General features: G+C 44.2%; 2 pseudogenes; both read right to left on the bottom strand.

The window, feature by feature from the left end:
• Positions 1 to 22: 22 nt before the first annotated feature.
• LOC125522548 (glutamine--tRNA ligase-like) lies at positions 23 to 12,752 on the bottom strand (annotated as a pseudogene).
• Positions 12,753 to 13,542: 790 nt separating this feature from the next.
• Positions 13,543 to 15,923, bottom strand: LOC147961465 (uncharacterized; annotated as a pseudogene).
• Between the last annotated feature and the right edge of the window lie 5,387 nt (positions 15,924 to 21,310).

The following is a 21,310-nucleotide window of genomic DNA, read 5'->3' as shown; positions in this document are numbered from 1 at the left end:
AACCCTCTCACTAAATCAGCAGTCATCTGGGTCCCCCGGCCTTGCAATAGGAGTCGCGCAGCGTGACGGTCCTGTTGAACACGAGCTCCTGGGGCGTCGAGTCCGTGTCAACGGCAAAGTAGCCTGAGATTCACATCACATTCATTCCAGCATGGTCAGTCAGTCAGCCGCATGAATCAATGGATACAGCACTGGCAATCACAGAGAGATAGGTTCAGAAGATTTCTTACCGAGCCGCTCAAACTGGAACTTGTCGCCCACAACCGCACGCACCCTTCATGACCTCCTTCGAGTGCGGGTTGAGATCGCGCAGCCAGGCATTATTATCCGGCTCTTTATCCTCAAGCCCGGCAGGATTCTACGAGGGCAAGAAATGCATTCACAAGGAAGTGACTTCCCTGTCCTACACAAGTCTGTTGTAATGACAACAGGCTCGACTCCAGGCGCTGGCTCGGCAACCCAGTGCAGAACACCCTGAACGAACCGCGAAATAAGTCAGCATCTCTTTATGGCTTCCCTCAACTCACTAACTATAGGATTTTCAGATTTGAATGTAAGGATTTAAGTGACCAGTTACCTTAGGTTTAGAGGTCTTTGAGGGGTCATACTCAGCTCGAATCTCAACAATCTCATCTGTGCATTTTATCGATAAAATGCACAGTTACCTTAGGTAACTGTGCATTTTAAGTGACCAGTTACCTCTGTGCATTTTATCGGGAATGCATACCTAGCAATTAAATTGACAAGTACCATACTGTAAATTTGTGCCGATACAGAGTAGGTGAACTATGAATAGTAAAGTAAATCCAGATCAACTTTCTCCACAAAAGAACAGTAGTTCTGAATCACTTACCTTAGCAGGGCGGATTTACCAGGAGCTAGCCCATAATAGTCTTTCGAGTCCTCGAGGCGAAAATCAGTTTTTTCAATGTAGACAATTCTTGAGAACGGAACCTGTCAAAAGATAGCGAATAATAAATTACGAAGCATGAACATAAGGTAAAACGTATAAAGCACCAAAGATAAAGTGAACTTATAATATTTCCGTTACTGCATTCTCCAAACAGAATTTTAAACAAAGTTGTGCCGTAGCAACAAAACCTATTCTTCGCATCATATACTGAACAAGAGAGGCACCTTGTAGTAGGACGAAGCTTCATCAGCTGGAGCATCAGGCCACTTCTTTCCATCAAGGTCTATGACTTCTCCATCTTCCAAGTTTGTTATTACAACCTAATTTAGCAAAAGGAGGCACCATGAATATGTTAGGGACTTCTAAAGGCTGAAGACATGGAGTGATTTGCAGCAGGAACCAGATGCCATACCTTTAGAGGATGCACAACAACCATGGCTTGAGAAGCTGTTTTGTTAAGTTTTTTTTTTTTTTTAGAAAAGGGGTATTACCCCGGCCTCTGCATCAGAAAGATGCATACGGCCTATAATTAAAAACAAAAGTTTTTGTTAAGTTCTTCTCTGATGTGATATTCAAGACGTTCGAAAGGAATTAAGCTATTGTCACTGGACATAAAGAATACCAAGGGCAATCAGTAGCAGAAACAGAGATTTTGCGATTGTGCGCCTGGCACAAAGCACAGTTCATGAAAAGCCATTTGTTAAATATCATTTGTTCATTTACCTTCTTGTTATCCCCATTCCACGGATAAATGAATTAATTGCAGCTGCTGACACTCCCCGTCGCCGCAGTCCTGCCAGTGTTAACAAACGAGGATCATCCCACCCATCTACCCACTTCTCTGTCACAAGCCGATTCAACTGCAACAGAACAAGGACAATGAATATCCATAAATATAGATCAAACAGGGTGGTAACGCTGGTTTCTCAATTATTAACATACCTTTCTTTTAGACATAACATTATGTGATATGTTCAGCCTTGAATACTCCCAAACATATGGCTGGTACAAGCCCAAGGCAACAAGTACCCAGTAGTACGACGGACGTTGTATGTCAAACTCAAGCGTGCACAGCTAATGAATAACCACACTCAGTTAGTCGTGTTATAGTTTAAACAAGCCAAAGCTATTTTGAAAAGGGAAAATTACCGAATGAGTAATGTTTTCAAGTGAATCCACCATGCAATGGGCATAATCGTAGCTTGGATATATACACCATTTGTCACCAGCATGTGGATGGGGGGTGAACTATATGGCATAAAGGATTAGTTATGTATTGATAAGATATGGCCATTCAATTCACAAAACGAGTTTTGCAACTTACTTTTATTCTGTATGCAATCAAGTCGTACATGTTTCTGGTATCATTCTGCATGTCCTGCTTCATTCGCAGAGTTGCTGCGCCCTCAGCAATTAACCCACGCCGCATGTCTTCAAATAACTTTAGTGACTCTTCAATAGGTCTATCCCTCCATGGACTATGCAAGTTATTTTCCCTGCCTTCCTTGATCTGTTCTGCAGTCTGGAAATCATATACCAGTCAGCATTTGCACATATTATTTCTCAAGGATTCGATATGCATGCTCATTTCCTCCTTTTAAATTTTTGTACCATGATAAAGAAAGGAGGAGAGAAAGAACCTGGTGATCTACATAGGCCAGCCCTTTCCGTATTAACTCAACTGCGTGCTCATACAAAGCTTGAAAATAATCACTTGTATATGTAACTTTATAGGGCTCCCATCCCAGCCAATGAACTATCTCCTGGATATGGTCTATATATTCCTTCTTTTCAGCTTCAGGGTTTGTGTCATCAAACCTGTTTTTCAGATAGACAGCAGTTCATTTTGTCATGAATGAGAATGCGGAAGAACTAAAGCAGCAAGAATTCTATGTAAGCACTTTCAGACCAAGCAAAAATAATCAGAACTCCAGATCGAATATGGAAATATATAATTAAATAGATGCAGTATATAATGTAAGAGAAGAAACATAAATTGAAGCAGTATTCGGTCAGGACAGACCCAACTAAAATAAGTAGTCGGTTCAAAATCAGTAAACATAGCCAGGAAAGGATAGCATGGCAAGCAGGAAAAGATTGTTCCAAATGAAAAAAAAAAAACAAATGTTATTACCGAAGGTAACAATAGCCATTCCGCTCTTTAGCCAGTCCAAAATCAATAAACATAGCCTGCATCAGATGAAGAATGTAAGCATACTATTCCACTTTCCATGGAAGTGGTATATATGGAAATGCTTTTCATGAAGATTATAAAAACCTTGGCATGACCGATATGAAGATATCCATTAGGTTCTGGAGGGAAACGAGTCGTCACTTTTCCACCAGTTGCCATAAGATGTTTCTCTAAAATCTCCTTTGTGTTATGTGCCCTCCATATGTTCCCATTGCTGAAGAATATTTCTGTATGAACCTAGCTCGTGCAAAGAAATCAAAACCACTTAAGTTCATGCATTCTTTACAAGTGACAACCAACAGAACAGCCAATGATAGCGCTTAGAAGAACAATACTAACATATGGGGATATCAGAGAACAGTACTTGCAGAATTTATATGCATAACAATAACAGACATTTAATTGATTTAACTCAACAGTTCATGATACCTTGTTGTTTTCTGCCGGCTCAGGAAAATGCGAGTATGGATTCAGGTCCTCAGATGGTGGGGCAACAGTAGCTACTGCAACCTTTTTCTCCTGGATTTCAAAGAAAGCACAGGTAGCTAATTAATAATTAAATCGCCCTACTTTATTAAACCCAAAGGCTCTACTTCAGCGCACCAACCTCAGGTTTTGCTGGTTTTCCTTTCTTTGTTTTTACTGGTTTTACATTGTCAGCTTCCGTCTTTGGACCCAATATCTCTGCAAGCCTTTTCTCGATCTCCTCCTGTATGAGCAAAATATGAAGAGGTTAAACTGAAGTTAATACAACCCAAATAAGCAAGTGCTTTATCTATAGCACTGTTTTGCACCTTTGTCGCCTTAGCATCACCCCAGGGGTGTCTCTTCCTAACCTGTCCGCATAGGTTACCAACTGGAAGAAGGATAACACAGGATGAAGGATCAGTTCCCTCAAGTAACAAATCAAAAAAATGTGTAATACAAAGGTGAATTGGAAGACAACCATTTATATGATAACGCTGCTCCAATATAGCTTCCATATTTTCATGTAGAACCTTGGTGACAGTTGAATGAATCTCTTCAATTGAAACAACCACGCCTGCAGTTACACATTGCACTCCAATCAATAAGGCGGCCAATTGAAAGAATTGACTGAATATGCTGCTTCAGAGAAAGGTGTTCCTTTCATATCTGATCATCAAAATGCAAACTTGTCCTATATTATTGTAGCATCCAAACAACCACATTATCGAGTCACCATCATAGACTTTCTTAGGGTATGTAGACTGAAAGGTGTGTGAGTTCATACAGAGAATGTTGCCACATCGAAAGGCCGAAGCCAATCTTTATTAAGATAGGAAGAGAGATTTTACAAAGCGGCGATGGCCACCCAGATTACAGCAAGGCCATAAACTGCAGGCCGCAGCGCACTACCCAGGAGGGCCATCCAGGGACAGCCCTCCCCAACTATAGCCCTGACCGGGTTTAACTCTCCTGGCGACTAAAGAGCAGCTGCCATGGCCAAGCAGCAGAATGGCTGCCACATCATTAAGCAAATATGTGAATTACATCTACTCCAGATATTTATTATATAATATTAACAGTACTAGTTAAACTAATAAGCACCTCCTAAACATTGGTGCCTAATCAAGCACTCATCCATCAACGTAAGCACGAAGACTATCCTACGTTGCAAGTAAAAAAATGGTTTATCTTTCTGGACATCTCTCTAAGCACTTGCACTGTACATGATCTTAGTGTCCTGTCCGTGAATGTGACATGCATTGGTTAAAATTGTTAGAAGCGTATATATTGTTGTTGCGCACAACATACCTACACCACAGGCTTCTTCAAACTTCCCAGTATCCAAAGGATCAGGACCAACATTAGTAAGAAATGACAGAGCAGCGTCTAGCTGTGCAGGGTTCTTTATCTGAAAAATAGTGACATAATGAAATACTTCAGATTAACAAAACTAAGACAAATGAGCTCTGAAACAAAGTGTCCATTCTTCATGCGCACTCCCGAAAATGTAAAAAGAAGAATGAAAAAGGTGGCAGATATTACCTTCATGGACACAATATAGTCGATGAGAGCAGGACGATGGACAAGTGCATTGTTTGGGTATTTAGTGGCAACCTATTTCATCCACGAGCAAGTGCATCCTCATAAGTCACACATCAAAAATCTCAACTGTATAAAGTAGAGAAAAAATTAATAAAAATACTTACGGCATACAGGAGATTCCCTACTGACTTGTCACAACAAGTGATACCAGCCTGTTCATAGGCAAATCCAGTTAAAAGGGGAAACAATTTTTTTTTATCGAAAGGGGTTTCCCCCCACCCCACTTTTTATTAAAAACGGGGCATAGCACAGACCCAGACTGTTAACAGCATTCGGGTTCACCAGAAGCAGCAAACCAGACAGTATTTTACGCAACACCCCACACCACAAACTATAACAGTAGATCTCAATCGCGCCATGCAGGGCAGCTCAAAACTCACACACTCTAGAAGTTCATCGGCGCACACACGGGGGACAGGATGATCCCAGTCACCCCGAATGAGCCTTCAGCACATCCCCGCCCCGGGGCCTTTTTGAGCACGCTCTCAGCCCCCAGCCCAGGCGATCCTGAGTAGCTCGCCTCTTCGTCGGTCCAGGAGTAGGAGGCAGCGTTGGAGCAGCACCGATTGGTCGCCTTTGCATAGGATCTTCCATTGGTGTAGAGATGAGCTGATCTGTCCCAACACCGCCCGGGTACTTGTCCATGATATCCCCTGAAAACACATGTTGTTACGCATAGTCCAAATCCCCCAGATGGAGGCAACACAAGCAATTTTAATCACAGATGTTTTGCTGTTCAGTTTCCAAAAGGAAGATAGTTCAGCCATATCTTTTGGGATATTAATACTAAAAGTATCAGCTACATCAAGCCAAATTTTCTTAGCCACTACACAATCAAAGAATAAATGCTGAACAGTTTCATTCTCATTACAAAACAAACAACACAAGTTATCAACCACCCTTCTTTTGCTTAAATTGTCTCTGGTAAGAATTTTGTTATTATATGTTAACCACAAAAAGACCAAGTATCTGTTGGGAACAACAATTTTCCAGAAGTTTTTCCAAATTGGGGTAGACACCCCTCCCCAGTTTATCATGTTGTAGAAGGATTTAACAGAATAATTCCCAGATGGTTCCAAAAGCCAGACAGGCTGGTCCTCCTCATCAGTTAAGGTCTTAGTAGAGATTACCTGAATCAGGTCATGCCATTTACTCATAAAGCCAGAATCCACACATCTACTGAACGTGAGTTTCAAATTAGTACCATCCCACACCTCAGCTACTACACATTTCTGTTGCTGACAAATTTCATATACCTCCCAAAATTGAGTTTTCAGGGAAGAATCCCCAGCCCAAGTGTCGTCCCAGAAACTGATTTTGTCCCCTTTTCCCAAGTTCCATCTGAAAAAAGGTCTAATACCCTCAAAAGCCCAGGTAACCCCTTTCCAAAAGGGCGACCCTACACCCTGTTTGGCCCAAAGTAAATTGGGTTTATCAGTTCTATATTTATAATCAATTAGTCTCCCCCAATCATTATCATGGTTTATGAAGTATCTTTTTGCCCAAGAGGCTAGCAAGGCCATGTTGAACTCTCTTAAGTTGGGAATCCCCAGACCTCCAAACTCTTTTTTCTGAGCAATCATTCCCCATTTAGCAAGATGATATTTGTGCTCATCTCCCTGGTCACCCCAGAAGAAGTGAGTCATCTGAGATGTAATAGCATTTATAGCCCATTTAGGAAATTTTATCACAGACATCAAGTACATTGGAATGCTAGTGATACATGCTTTAAGCAGTACAAGTTTTGCCTCATAACTGAGTAACCTCCCCTTCCAACCGCAAATCCGTTTGATGATTTTATCTATAATGTATTGTATATCCTCCCTTCTTAGTTTAAGGTAGTGGAGAGGAACCCCCAAATATTTGAGAGGGAAATCTCCCATCTTACAGTAGAAAATTTGGGATAACAATTTAGCCTCATCAGTATTCATATTAATTGGCACTACTTCACACTTATCATAGTTGATTTTCAACCCAGAAAGGTTTTTGAAACAGGCAAGCAACCACTTTAAGTTTTTTACATACTCAGTTTTAGGGTTGAGAAACAATATCGTGTCATCTGCATATTGCAAGCAGATAAGACCACGTGGGATAATATGGGGAACAATCCCAAATATTATATTGTTATTGACCGCCTTCATCAGCATTCGGGAGAATACATCTGCCACCAAATTGAATAGCATAGGGGAACTAGGGTCTCCTTGTTTTAGCCCTTTCCCCCCACAAAATAAGGACCTAGAACATCGTTAATTTTAACACAGAAAGACCTTTGTTTAAGAATTGACAAGTTCCACCTAATCCACTTAGGGCCAAAACCTCTGGAAGTTAACATCTCCACTAGGAAATCCCAGTTGACACGATCGTATGCTTTTTCATAATCTAACTTGAGAACAATCCCAGGCTCTTTAGATTTATGAACTTCATGAATAGCCTCATGGGCAGACACCACACTTTCGAGTATAAATCTACCTCGCACAAAAGCAGACTGGCAGGGGGCCAGCAGCCTATGTCCTATAGGGGAAACCCTATTTGTCATGGCTTTGCTGAAAATCTTCACAGAGCAGTTGCTTAAACAAATAGGCCGAATTTTTTTCATATTCTTAGCATCTGGTTCTTTAGGAATGAGAGTGACTATAGAGTAATTTAACCTCTGGATATCCAGAGACCCACTCTCAAAATCCCTCACAAGAGCCATAAAGTCTCCTTTAATAATATCCCAAAAATGTTGGTAAAAAATAAAGGATAAACCATCAGGCCCAGGGGCTCCATTGGCATATGAGCCCATAATAGCTTCCTTAATTTCTTCTTCTGAAAAAGGCCTTTCTAATATCTCATTCTCAGCTATAGTCACTCGTTCCTCTTCAGACCAAAAATGATCATCCAGGTGAATGTTAGGTTTAGGTTCAAACCCAAAAAGGTTTTTATAGAAGTTAGTTGCCACTTCCAGAATATCTTTGGTAGAGTATACAGGTCCATCAGGGCCTTCTAAGATGGACAGCTGATTCTTCCTCCTTCTTTGATTAGCCACAGCATGGAAGTATGATGTATTCCTATCTCCCTCTTTGATTTTCCTATCCCTAGATCTCTGCCACATGGCAGTTTCTTCTTTCCTCCAAATCTCATGAAGCTCTTCCTTGATTTGTTTCATTCTAAGGATATCCTCACTATTAATTCTGTTTTTTTCAGAGAAAATGTCTAAAATATCAAACTCCTGGAGAAGCTCCTTTTTCTTCTTTTTCATAGCAGCCTCAATATTAATGCTCCAACCTTTAACTTGTTTCCTAAAAAGCTTAGTTTTAAACTGCCAGGTCTCAATGGCAGATGTAAAAGGGGAAGGTGTAGCCCATATTTTTTCAACTAGAGCTTGAAAATCAGGCTGCCAATCCACTATTTCTCAAATTTAAAAGGCCTAGCTGGTGTGCACCTACCCCAGAGTCTAACAGGATGGGAGCATGGTCACTCCCAACCCTTGGCAGGGCACACAGAGAAGTAAGAGGGAAATGGCTATCCCAGCTAGTAGCAGAGAAAACTCTGTCAATAGTAGCAAAAATTGGGTTATCTTGGTTATTACTCCAGGTAAAAACCCTATTTGACAGTTTATACTCCATTAACCCCCATTTGTTGATCCAATCATTGAACAGAAAAGCCCAAGAGTTATTGATATTGCCTGAGGTTTTTTCCTTGGCCTCCCTAATTAGATTAAAGTCTCCCCCAAATAAAACTGGATAGCATAAGCCCTCCATGCTCTCATGCAATTCTGCAATAAAATCTACTTTATCCACAGCATATGTTGTCCCATATACTGCCACCAGGTGCCAACAGAAGCCATCATTCTTATTCTTCAAGGTGACACTAATACAATATTTTTTCATATTTACATCTAGGACCTCAAAGAAATTAGAATTTGTACCCACAAGGATACCACCAGCAGTGCCCACTGCAAGGAGTATATGCCACTCATAAGCAGTGGAACCAGCTAAAGTGTTAAGGAAGGCGTCTGACAAAGTCTCTCTCTTAATTTCCTGAAAACCTAAAAAATTAGGTTTATATTTACTAACCAAATCAGACAGGCATTGGAGTTTACCTTTTTGCCCTAAACCTCTAATATTCCAAAAGACACCAATCATGGTATTTTAAAGGGGTGTGTCAGACTAAAAAGTCCACCTCTTACTGCATTCCCAGAGTCAAAAACAGCATCAGAAGTGCCCCCTAATGTGTTTTTGTCTGGAATGCTACTGACAGGAGTACAAACTCCATTTTCCCCATAGATGTCAGTGTCTAAATTGTCAGGCAAAGATATCTCAGGGTTTTGAGAAGCAAAAACTAAACACCTTTTAGTTTCACCTCTAATCAAGTCATCAATGATCTGATCTTTTTCACTATCAGTATCCCCAATTTTTATGTTCACAGCAGAAGCATAAGCTCCTAAACTAGATGTAGATTCGGAAGTAAAAGACTTACTTTTGAAAGTGTTGGGGACCTCCAGGTTCTTTTTCATTTTGTAGGCAGCAGCCTTCTCCATGATATTTTGTCTGTTGTGAGTTCTGGTACTTGGCCTTGTAGCAATCACTGGGCCCCACTTATTTTTGTTAGCAGGTTGCTCATTGGGAAGGGGCAGTTTTTCCACCAGGGCCATAAGTTTCGGGCCATCGACCACAGAAGCATCCAAAGTGCCCATCTCCTCTTCAGAATCAGCAGCTTCGCTAGTAGTGTCAGAATCAACATCATCTAACTCTTTCGGTAACTCTGAGCAGTACTTTTTCTGGCTGGACATCGAGGGAGTTACACAACACTCCTGGACTGCAGAGGGAGCAGATTTGTCACGACCCTCAGCGCTGGGAACACTTAAGACCTTGATAGCATCAGAGAAAGGTATCACAGAGCAATCGTTTTGTACTTGTGGTGTTTCATCTGTCACTTTGTCCACTTTCACAGGAGAAATGCAAGCTTCAGCCAAGATAGCAGGATGGAAGGAAGCACTACCCTCATCGTTCTTCTGTTTCCCAACTGGAGATTTCACTTTGTTAGTCCTGTTGGCCAGGTCCAGGTCATCGATAGGTTCTTCATCATCGTCAAGGATATCCCTGTCAGTTTCCTCATCTTCAAAATCCTTGTTATCCTCATCCACATTTATATCAGTTGGACCATTGTCATCATTGGGACCATCAGCACCAATTTGCTCGAACCCTTCCACAGTGAAAGACAGAATGTACAACTTCTTCCTCATTTCCATGATTCGCTCAAAGGGAATTTTTGCTGGGTTTCTACAAGCGATCTTAATCCTCACTTTCTCATAGAAACTTTTCATCAGACCATTCCAGTCCACGTCCACCAGGATCCCAAAGCATGAAGCAATCTGTGATAGAACTTTTCACGTGCACCATTTGGAAGACAGGCCTTCTACAATCACCCAAGCTTCAGTCAGTTCGTTGAAAGGGTCGATCGCCCCAGTCCACTTCTCCACAGACACTGAAACTCCATCAATGGGCAGCTCAAAGGCTGGAAACTCAATTAGCTCATCTACATCCTTCCAGGGGGGAAACCTGACCAGAAACTTTTTATCTGCTAGCTGTCTGACTTGCCAGGACCAGTTCTTGTTCTTGCAAAAGATGCCCGACAGGTTCTTGATCAGATCTGCTCTGTTGATCTCACCTTTCATCACCCAGACCTCTCCACAATTCCTGAAGTTGAGCCAGTTTGCCTCACGTCCCACTGGTGCATCGATATGGTAGAACCCCAACCCCAGGGCCGAGCTTCCAAAGAAAGTGGCCACTAGATGGGGTTGAGCCCAGGCAGCGCAATTGTTCACGTTGTGGCCTTCCAGCCCGCAGATGAAGCAGATCTTTTTCTGAATGCAGTTACCCACGTAATGACCAGGGCCGCCACAATTGAAACATACCATGTCTTTGTACCGCTCGTCGAGGATCTGGACGAGCGGGGCAGGTGGAGCCGGCGGCGGAGGCGCTACCAGAGCTTGTTGGGGAGGGGCAGCGCCTTTGGGGGGAGGGGCAGCGGGATTGGGACGCGCCCCACCGGTCCCTTGACGACGAGCTGGGTTCTTCTGCGGGGGTGGAGCATGTTGCTTCTGCACTCCGCTTGGCGCACCCTTGTCCGCCATGGCAACCACCTGAGCAAAGGATTTGGAACCACCTCCAATCCCTTCTCTGACGATCTTGAGTTGTATCGGTGGAGGATCAAAGAGCCGGAGATTCTTGATCGAGAACAAATCAGACGAGGAGAAACAACCAGCACGAACTAAATCCTTCCTGAGCCATCCCAGGGTAGATGCAGCTCGACTTGGGGGACGAGGATGGGGGTGGCGGCGGGGAGGGGAGGGAATGGACCAAAGCTGTCCGAAAACCCTAGATATAGCCTCATCCGTGTCTCCCTAAGCAGAATGCGTAAACTCCAAAGGCGTTTTCACCCGTCTGCACTTGATTGGTGGAAGCGACGTGGCAATAGGGCCCACGCCACTCCGCAGGGCCAGGCCTGTTTGAATTACAGGGGAAAATTCCCCCAACTCCGGTGGCCCTTGCGTCACCGCTGGCGAGAGCCCTTGTTTCTCTGAGCACAAGCTCCGCCCAGCAGTCGCCTGTCTTTCAATTCGATGAATCACAGCAGTCATCTGGTTCCCAGGGATACAAATCCCCTCGCATGACCTTGAACGAGCGCCAGAAGGAACCTCGCCGCGGTCACCAAACCACGGCGGCTCGAGGGCGCCGTGGCACGGCGGGGGGTTGGTGCGGCCCCCGCTCCTCACCGTAGTCCTCAATCGCTCGGTGGCAGCACGCCTAGGATGCATTCCCACCAGAGCGCCCGTCATTGATCGCTTGATTTCGCCTCTGCCTGTGCCCAAATCACGAACTCCGCCGGCGGCGAGTGCGGAAATGGGGGCATCCTTGTTCTCTCCTCCAGTGTGGCCTCTTCGAAGATGCACCGCGCCAGCTTCCTCTGCTCCAATTCTGCCCTCTTCTGACAGATCTCCGCGACCTTCACAGTTGCAGATCTCGCCACCGGCTCGGTTGCCGTCGCCACCGCCTGGTCCGCCGCCTTCCACTCCTGCACGCACCGGATCCACTCGAAGGTGGCATCCCGAATCCTGGTTGCGCGCTCCCTCCACCCCGCCGCTCGAGTCGCCATGAGCACTGCTTGCGGTATCGGAGAGATTAGCCACAAAACCTCGGGGAATCTCTCGTAGGTGGCGGGGGAAAGTGGCTGGGGTAGGGGAGGTGTGGGTGCGGTCGGCGTCCGCGCCTCCCGGCGACGCGGAGGCATGCTGCGGTGCCGGATCTGCGGGGGCGGCGGCGGCTATGGCGGGCGGGAGGTGCAGCGTCGCGAGAGCGAGGGCGAGAGACATGCGAGGGTCCTAAGGGGAAACATTGTATGCTTTGAAGAGATAAATGGCACTGATTTAACTTGCAGCAATAGTTTTACCTCGGCTATTACGGCGCCTAGGTTGGCGGTGACCTTGCTATTGACAAGCGCGTTCTCCGTCGTGCGCTGGTCGAGGCCGAGCGCCAGCAGCTTCTCCAGCTGCAGGGTCGGGGCCTTATATCCCTTGCCACCGGCGCCCATGACGCAGGGCAGGTCTAGAGATTTCGGGAGGGGCGGGACGAAGCTAGGACCCGGGGCACTTAATGTCAGAACATTAAAGTAATAGTCAGCTTGTTTCAGCAGATGGCATAAGCATAGTATATAGCTCCGATGAGCAATAGAAATACTAGGATAACAATCGGCTTCGCTGACACTCAAAACCAAGTGTCAGGGCTATTTTTTCGATGAACAGGGAGGCCTCTCCCCGGTTCCATTAACTCAGAATGAGACCATACAGCGTTGTCCCCTTACATACCAGCTACTTGTCTCGAGAGGTTGTGTCAGGGCTATTTGATTCATATGCAACCAATGAGACCATTCATAATTCATGTGATCGGTCTATTCGTCTCTATGTATTTCCATAAGTGTATCCATGATTAATTATTTAATTTGCAGGTGGGGAGGCATAGACCGGATACTCCACCCAATAGCAAACAGAGCAATGTAACAACGGCATTCTGCGATCAGGGTGATGAGAATATTATATACTAGGACAATAGATGGAACACCTCCTACAATCCACATGTAAACACGTAGTAATCCAGGCACGAAACAGAGAGGACATCAGGCTTTCAAACCGAATAGGAGGGGGAAGCAGGGGGTGGCGGCGGAGGCTGGACCCAACCTCGGCGGCGGCGGCGGCGGAGTCGGGGGCGGCCGGGTCGACGACGTGCCCTTAGAGACAGAGCGACCGTGGACTCCGGAAGGTGGGAGGCGCCGGTGCCGCCGTGCCTGAACCTCTTTTTTTTGAAAGGAACACTGATGCATTCCATTACATAAGATTGCTGGACAAATCGCCAGCTACACAGTCATTTACAAAATCTGGAAACTGATCAAGCCAGCACTCAAAAGTGCCTACATTCATGACTGTGCCGTACGCAGCAAGGGTGTGCGCGGCTTGGTTACACGACCTTGAAACATGTTTAATACATACATCAGATAGGCCAATCTGTAATTGAAATTTGATCTCCCTAAACACCACACCTAAGGCAGAGAGGTTATAATCTTCAGATGTGATAGCCTGCTTCAGCACCAACGAATCGGTTTCAAAGATTACTCGATCACATCCCAGCTGAATTGCTGCATTTACGGCATGGAGCATCGCCAATGCTTCTGAATGTAGAGGCTCAGTCACATGTTCCAAATTACCTGCTCCCGCTGCCAAAAGCTCGCCTTTGTTGTTCCTTATAGTCAACCCCCAGCCTCCTGAATGAAATTCTTCGTGGAAGGCCCCGTCTATGTTGATCTTCAGGATATCAGCAGGAGGTGGAGCCCACTTTGAGGTACATTTGAGTTTTGCACTGTCTTTTTGCTGCATAGAATTGATTGCATTAGCAAGCTGATGATTAATTGAAAAGGAGATTTCATCATTTGTTTTCATAGCATCTCCAGCATTGCATTTATTTCTCTGATGCCACCAAAACCATAGGAGCAAACAAGTTTTTAATTTTTCCTCCTCCTTTAGATTGAGCACTTCCTCCATGAATTTAAAGGAGTCTGGGCAAGCTAAGAGTTGGAGCCTAACATGTTCAAGTTGGGTTTGCCTCCATATGGCCTTCACTCTTTTGCATTTAAGGAAACAATGGCCTCCATCTTCATCTAATCTAGCGCATACAGGGCATCGGGTGTCCACTTCCATACCTCTGCTTCGAAGCTTCGTTTGTAGAGGTAGGATGTATGTCGTCACCCGCCATAGAAAGTGTAGTATCTTATTGAGATGAGGAAGCTCCCACAGTCTTCTCCACTTAAAATCACCTTCTTCAGCAGCTGCACTGGAAGAAGATGTTAGACCTGAACAAGACTCACGGTCTCTAGCATCGACTGCTACCTTGTAGGCAGATTTCACAGAGAAAATACCTTTTTTATCGAAGTGCCAAGCGACGACGTCCTCTGCATGTTCCTGAATAGGGATTTGCAGAATTATGGTAGCATCTTCTGGAATAAATGTTTGCTAAACCAGCTGCACATCCCATGTGTTTGTGCTGAAATCAATTAGTTCTGCCACCTTAGTTATGATATTGTGTCCTTTTTTCGTGATAACTTTCCTGGTGCTTTCCCTTGGTATCCAAGAATCAATCCAAATCTTGATATTTTCCCCATCCCCGATCCTCCATATGATGCCTTTTTCAGTAATTGCAAACCTTTCAATATACTACGCCATACATAGGAGATACCTTTGTTGGGGGTGGCTTCCAATATTGATTTCCCTGGATAATATCTTGCAGATAAGACTTTGGCACATAATGACGTTGGGTTTTGTAGCAGTCTCCATGCCTGTCTAGCTAGCACAGCTAAATTGAATGAGTGCAAGTCCCTAAAGCCTAATCCTCCATCCTTCTTTGGCTTCGAAAGTTTATCCCATGACACCCAGTGTATCTTTTTCTGTTTATCCATTTGGCTCCACCAATAACGCCCTATCATGGAACTCAGATCATCACATAGGGACTTTGTAATGTCAAAGCAAGCCATTGTATACACTGGGATTGCCTGTGCTACTGCTTTTATTAGTATTTCTTTTCCTGCCTTTGACAACATCTTTTCCTTCCATCCTTGTATCTTCTTCCACACCTTCTCTTTTATATATTCAAATGTTTTTGTTTTTGATTTACCAACATAGGTTGGGAGTCCCAAATATTTTGAGGATAATCCTTCCCTTGATATATGTAACATCTGCCTCACTTCCTCTTTATGCCATGGTTTTGTATTCTTGCTATAGAGGATTGATGATTTGTCTTCGTTGATCATCTGTCCTGAACAAGCTTCATATGTCTCCAGAATGTGATTCACTTCTTGGGCATTTCTAGCATTCGCTTCCATCAAAAGTAACGAGTCGTCGGCAAACAGGAGATGGCTGATGCTAGGTGCTCCATTGCATATTTTGACTCCCTTTAGTCTTCCACTTTGTTCAGCAGCATATAGCATGGACGAGAAACCTTCAGCACATAGTAAGAAAAGATAAGGGGATAGGGGGTCCCCCTGCCTCAATCCTCTTTGTGGAATTATTATGTCTGTAACATCCTTGTTTACCTTAATTCGGTATCTTACAATGGTGATGCATTTCATTATTAATTCAATCCAGCCACTATCAAATCCGAGTTTATGCATGATGTCCTTCAAGAAACTCCACTCTACACGGTCGTAAGCCTTACTCATGTCCAGCTTGACTGTTGCATAGCCCACCAACCCCTTTCTCTTTCTCTGCAGGAAATGTGTTAATTCATATGCCAAGAGGATGTTATCTGATATCAGTCGTCCTGGTACAAAGGCACTTTGGTTTGGCGATATTATGTCTGGAAGAATTAACTTTAGGCGGTTGGTAATTACCTTGGATACTAGCTTATATGTCACGTTGCATAGACTTATGGGTCGCAGGTCTTTGATCTTCTCTAGCTTGGCATTTTTTAGAATAAGAACCACTAATGTGTCATTCCAGTTTTCTGGTATTTTTCCTCCTCTTAGAACATTGAGGACTTCTTTTGTAACCTGCTCGCCCACCATATGCCAGAAACGTTTAAAGAAAACTGCTGGCATCCCGTCTGGACCAGGGGCTTTTAGATCACTGATATCATTTAGAGCAGCTTTCACTTCTTCCTCTGAATAATCTGCACATAATATTTCATTCATTTCTGCAGTTATCTTCGGATGGACAGATTGCAGAACAACCCCATTGCTTTGGCTTGCCGTAGAGGATAAAATGCTGAAGAAGTAGTCTGCTATATGCTCCTTTAGAGACTCGTTTCCTTCAATCCAGCGGCCATCCTCTGTCTTCAGTCTCTTCAGTGTGTTCTTTTTCTTCCTTTCTGATGCAAATGCGTGGAAAAAAGCTGTATTTTTATCCCCTGACTGAAGCCACTTGACGTGAGCCCGTTGGCGCCAAAAAGTATCCCATTGGTGTTCCAGCCTGTCTAGCTTATCTCTCAGGAAGTGCTCTCTAGCTATGGATTGTTGATTGATTTCTTGTCTTCTCACCTTTTCCAGATCCTTCTTTAGTTCCTTTATTCTTTTCGGAAGGTCGCCCAAGACATTAGAGTCCCAATCTTGGAGGTCATGAGCCACTGCTTTTAATAGTTGTGAGATGCTTCGGCCTCCTCCAAGTGAAGCTGATGTCCAAGCATCATTTACAATTTTCTCACATTCTTCCTCCTGTAGCCATTTGGCTTCAAATCTGAAACCGTGTGCATTATTTGCCCTTGTTGTTGCATTGCTTGATTTTTCCACAAATACAGTAACCGGCCTATGATCAGAATGACAAGGATCTCCATTTAGGACCTTATACTCAGGAAACCTCATGCACCAGCTTCTTGACGCCACCGCCGGTCTAGCCTTTCCTTAATATAATTGACTGCTGTATGGCTATGGTTGCGCCAGGTATATCTATCACCAATATATCCTAAGTCTCGCAACCCACAGTCATCTAGTGCTGCTCTAAAGTTCTCCATTTGGTTATGTGCTCGGGGTGGCCCTCCTCTTTTTTCATGACTATATAAGATTTCATTAAAGTCACCTGCGCACAACCATGGGAGGTTTAGTTGTTGACGAAGAATCCTCATAAGTTTCCATGTTTTCCACTTTCTATCCCTTGCGGGTTCTCCATAAACACCAGTAAACCGCCATCTGAAACCGTCACTTTCCACCACTTCGACATCAATATGATATCTTGAATAATTGTGCAGCTCAATGTTTATTCCCTTCTTCCACATCAAGGCCAGGCCACCGCTTTTTCCATCACAATCCCTAATCACCATATTACTCATGCCAAGTATCCATTTGAATCTTTCCATCCTCCTTCCATCCAATTTTGTCTCCGAGAGAAAGAGGATGTCGGGGTCCACCTGCTTCTGGAGATCCAGAAGGCCACGAACTGCCGGGCCATTCCCCAAGCCCCGACAGTTCCATGTTGTTATTCTCATTTTGTCCCGCGGGACTGATCTTTCAGCCCCGCTTTCATGTCAAATTTGTGTTCTACAACTGCATTTTTTGTTCCTAGGCAATTTTCGGAGCTCGCCAATGAATTATTCACTTGTATTTCCTTTCCTCCTTCACTATCCACTATCATCCTTGCTTTCTTTGCATTGTCCGCTTCTTCTTCAATCTCCATGGCAATAGCTCCTCTCCTCTTTGGGTCTGGCTCTCTCACACTACTAGTTTGAGATGTTTTGGTGCGTTGTAAGCGTTTGAATGTGCCACCCTTTCCTTTATTTTTGTGCACCTTGACTTCTCCTTCCTTCATCAGCCCATCTATCTCCTTTCCTGAAGTTTGCTCACTGATTTCTTCTGCCTCCGTTTTCCTCTCATGTGTCCCAGATGTCTCCTCGTCGGCCTTGCTTGCATTTAATTCTTTCAGTAGATATTCATCCGGTTTCTCCTTATTCTGAATATTATTTTTGCCCCCTAGCTCTTCATCAGAACTCGGCTTTTTTCCTTCCGCACAAACTTTCTGTTCTGCCCCCTGTATTCTCATAAGGCTCATAGCTTCTTTCTCTTCACTGCTTCGGGGGGCTGCTGGTTCATTGTTTCCAGAGGCGTCTTTCCTCCAGGACGTGGCATCACTTCCTTTGCTTCCTCCGCTGTTGCTGTTCCAAAAGCCTACTTTTTCTTGAGAGCCTCTGCCTCTATCTTCATCGCTGGGTGATTTTCTCCACACAACAGCCTTCAACCAAGGCCCAAATTCCTGCTTTGCTCCCAGTTTTTGTTTACTTGGGCAAGCTCTGTCATTATGGCCAATTATGCCACAAATGTAGCAAAAGTCGGGTAGGTGTTCGTACTTAAAAACAACCGCACGTCCCTTCTTTTTCCCCTCCTTTTCATTCTCTTCTTGCACATCTTCAATTATATTGTCATTTCCCTCCTCCTCACCTTCTTCGTCATCATCCTCAAAAATCGTGATTCCCCTCATCAGTGGTTTCCTGATGTCTAGTCGAACTTTGATTCTCATGTACTCCCCCATGGCCATGCCGCAATCATCGACATCTACGTCGAGTACTTCGCCTATTTCTTTTCCTATTTCTTCACCAGATTCTCTACTCATCCACCCCATAGCAATATGATAAACTCTAACCCATATTGGTATGTACCTGAATTCGTATTCATCCAGGGCCTTGGCCGGGTTGAATTTCTCCATCACCAGCAAGCTTTTGTTGAACATCCAGGGCCCATTATTCAAAGCTTTATCTCTCCTTGTTATCTCTCGGAAGGTGAACAGGAACCGGTTCATACCAAGATCTTTACACTCGATCCCCTTGAACGAACCCCAAATCCTTCCCAAAGTACTGACCAGCGCATCCACCCTCGCTGGCCTATCAGACATCACCTTGCCGACTGCTTGCATTTTCTCTATTCCCGTATGGTTTGCATTCCTTCTTCCTAGCTTGATTCCCTTCTTCTCTGCTTCTGAGAGTTTAAGGGAATGGAGCTTCCTCTCTACTCCCTCCATTGCCTGTGTGGACTTGTTAGATGGGTGGAGGCTGCCGCCTACGCCGCCGCTGGGTGCCGCCCTGCAGGGCCGCAATAGGAGACCACCGCTGCCTGCTCCTCCCCGCCTCCCGCCTAGGGTTTGACTGGATTGTGAGTTCTAGCTGTACAAAAAATCCTGAGAAAAAGGTTTGAGAAGAGAAAGATTTGGTGTGGACGCGAGAAGGGGCGGATTTGGTGTTGGATTTGGGAATTATGGCTGGCTAGAACTTGCTCTGTTTCAGTGGTCTACCTATTCGATTCAAGGTGGCTCGGGGAAGGGTGGTTTCTGGATCGGGACAGGTGAGAAATTGAGATGGAGATTGGCGATTTTCCAACACACTAGACGGAGATCGCTGAGATTCAGAAACGGGATTGAAATCCGCCGCCGGACCTTGCCGGAACACTAGTCTCGGTAACCTGAAGACACTAGAACCGTCACGAGGTGGACGGACGCCGTGCCTGAACCTCTGCTGGCAGGGTACGGGATCAGGAGGCGAGGGTTTGGCGACAGAGGCGAGGGTTCGGCCTTTGGGCCAGGCCGCCACGGCCAACGTTGTTAAATAGGGGCCATGAGGGAGCCCGCTGGACAAGGCCCGTGTCAGGGGGGTTCTACCAGTTTGTTTTTTCTTGTCTCAAAAATAGTAGTTTTTTTGCTCAAAAAAAGTTATTTCCTTTTCCACCCCTAAAAAAAAGTTGTTTTTCTTTTCCGGGGAGCTCCTCCTCGGCGCCTTGTGCGCCAAGAAGCACAACTCCTTGACCAGTGGCCGATTGACCGGTCGATCGTTTTAATTTTAAAAATCATAATTCTGAAAGATGTCATTTCTCAACACCAGCTTCTCACTTCAAAATACCTTACAAAAGTTGGAAAAAAATTGACAATTTGAAAAAAATCTTCAAACTGAAAAAATTTCACAAAAAATATGAATTTGTAAAGGTTCACAGATATTGAAAAACGTTCAGAAATTTGAAAGGAATTACATGGATTTAAAAAATGCTTGCGAACTTGAAAAATGTTCATAAATTTCAATATTGTTGGTGAATTTGAAAAGGTTCATGGATTTGAAAATGTACATGAAATTGAAAAAATCACCAATTTGAAAAATGATCACATATTTCAAAAAAATCATGGATTTGAGAAAGAAATCACTAATTTATAAAAAATAAGAAAAAAATGGAAAAGGGAAAAACAGGGGGTTGTGCGCCACTTGGTGACAAAAAAAATCAGACTGTGCTAGTAGGTGCCTCATAGATGTACATAGATGACGATCATAAAAAAAATGTACATCAGTGACAAATTTTGGTTTTTTGTCATAGATGTGCACTCTTCCATGACGAAAATTACATCTTCATGGATATGTTTGTCCCAAGCAATCAGATAAAGGATGTCAGGCCAAGGAAGGAGCGTCGAAAACGCTATTCTTGTTTAAGTAGGAGAGATTATTGGCTATTTTATTTTTTATTTTGATGAGAAATAGGGATCTTTATTGCATAATGGAAATTCTATTACAATCAGCCATAAGGCTTGCAGCTATGAAGGAGGGAGAAGCCTCCAACCAACAATCAGAAACTAATAAAGTAGTAGCATGTTTAGCACATAAATCAGCCCTGGCATTGGCTTCCCTATTGACGTGCCGAACCGAAAAAGAAGCAAACTCCATGGCTCTTCCCTTGATTTCATCGAAGATAGGCATCACAATCGACCTGTGATTGTGATGCGAGTTCGAGAGATTCACGACCTCTAGGCAATCAACCTCCATTACCACACACGAGTAGCCCCTCAACTGAGCAAATATAACACCTTCTCGCATGGCCAAAACTTCAGCAATGAAGGGATCTGTAACACCGGGGAGAGGTTTACTCCAAGCACCCATGAAGGAGAGATGTGATCGCTCCACCCCCCCCCCCTGCACCTCCAGTTCGAGCTTGGATGTCAATCGCCCCGTCCGTGTTGATTTTGATCCAGCCCGGAGTTGGTGGAATTCACCCTTGGCTATTACGCAGTTAGCGATGGTCCTTCGGAAGCTCCAAAAGAGCTAGATCATCTCGGGCCCATTTAATCGTCTGTATTGGGTTGTACCCTTCCTCAT

The sequence above is a fragment of the Triticum urartu genome, chromosome 7A (assembly GCF_056163025.1).
Source record: "Triticum urartu cultivar PI428250 chromosome 7A, HENAU_Tu73, whole genome shotgun sequence".
Classification (NCBI taxonomy): Eukaryota; Viridiplantae; Streptophyta; class Magnoliopsida; order Poales; family Poaceae; genus Triticum; species Triticum urartu.
This window is presented reverse-complemented; position numbering and strand designations above follow the sequence as displayed.